This window comes from Elephantulus edwardii, unplaced genomic scaffold, assembly GCF_000299155.1.
Source record: "Elephantulus edwardii isolate Elephantulus edwardi_28Jun2011 unplaced genomic scaffold, EleEdw1.0 scaffold00032, whole genome shotgun sequence".
Lineage (NCBI taxonomy): Eukaryota > Metazoa > Chordata > Mammalia > Macroscelidea > Macroscelididae > Elephantulus > Elephantulus edwardii.
Genome location: NW_006399782.1, coordinates 14,002,734 through 14,004,516, shown reverse-complemented (window position 1 = coordinate 14,004,516; position 1,783 = coordinate 14,002,734).

Below are 1,783 nucleotides of genomic sequence, written 5' to 3'. Positions count from 1 at the left end.
CAGGAGAGGAAGGCCCTCTATGACGTGGATTGATTCAGTGACAGGGATAATTGGGATGGGAGTGTCAGAGACGGTGTGATTGGCACAGGACAGAAGGGAGTTTAGGGCTGTTGTACATAGGGTCGCTATGAGTCACAAGCGACTTGATGGCCCATAACAACAACAACAAAATTACCAAGAGTTTTGATTGGAGAGTCAAGCAAACTGAAGCACAATCTCAATCTTTTCACCATCTATCATGATGCTGTCAACTGGCCCAGTGGTTAGAATCTTTGTTTTCTTGACGTTGATCTTCAATCTATATTGACGGCTGTTGTCCTTGACCTTCTGCAGCATGAGCTTCAAATCCTTCTCAGGAAGAAGAAAAAAAAATCTTTCCTTGTTATACAGTACCCCTCAACCCAGTCCACTTTACCATGCACCTCTTATTCCGGACTCTTGTCAGGCCAATAAATAATACCTAATCATATATTCCTTTTATACAGTTCTTTCCCTCATCTGTTTCAATGCTGTGTATATTATTTATCCTGTCTTTTCTTCATTTTCCCCCACACCCATGTCAGTCCTGTTTTATATTAGTGGCATTATGCAGTATTTGTCTGAGACTGAGACATTTCACTCAATATAATGTCCTTCATGATCACCCATTTTGTATAATATTTCATGAGTTTTTTTATTTTTCAGTGCTGCAGAATATTACATTGTGTGATGATACCACAGCTTCTCTATCCATTCTTTTGTTGATGGGCACATAGGTTTTTCCAACCCTTTGTTATTGTGAACAAAGCAGCAATAAACATGGGTGTGTATATATCTGTTTGGTGGCAGTTCTGGTTTCTTGAGGATATATTCTCAGTAGTGGAATTGCTTAGTCAAATGGTATTTCTATTTCCAAATTTTTTTAGAAAGCAGCATATTGCCTTCCATAGTGGTTGTACCGTTTTCTGCTCTCACCAACAGTGAATAAGTGTTCCAGTTTCTCCACAATCTCGCCATCATTTGTTGCTTTCTGCTCTGTTGAATTTTGCTTTTGTTCCTGGGGTGAGATGATTCCCCATAGTTGTTTTGATTTGCATCTCCCTTAGAGCTAGGGATTTTGAATATTTCTTCATGTGTTTGTTCACCATCTGAATGTCTTCTTTGGTGAAGGTTTGTTCATATCCTGTCCCCATTGTGCAATTGGGTTGTTTATCTTGTTGTGGTGCTGGAGTAGTCTATAAATTCTAGATATTAGTGCCTTATCAGACATGTCATTACCAAATATTTTTTTTCCAAGTCTGTGGCTTCCCTTTTTACCCTATTGGAGAAAGTTTTTGATGTGCATAGAGATTTGACTCTTAGAAGGTCCCATTCTATGGGAAGCCAATACTAAAAATATTTGTAATAAACTGAATGCTATTTCAGGATGTGGGGGAGGCATCTTCAAGCTGGAATTCACCCTGAGGTGCCAAGGCAATCCTTAAGGGTTTACAGAATTCTTGCATTGTATTTGCTGACCCCTCCCTCCTGAGGCAAGGGGAAGGTTTTCAATAGAAAGAGCTTGGTTTCATTTGCATTGAATTCTCTTTGTGATTTACTCGTTGATAATTTTCAATAAAGATACAGGGAAGCAGGAATGGGGCCCTTCAGTCAATGAAACTGCTGGCCCCATCATTATGCTCTCTGTTTTATCTCATTCCAGGCTGGCTCATTATTAATAATTATAAAAATACTTTACCCTTGGTCTGCAACACAATTCATTTATTTTATCCTCTCCTTGCTGTAGGTAAAACTAATTTTTTTT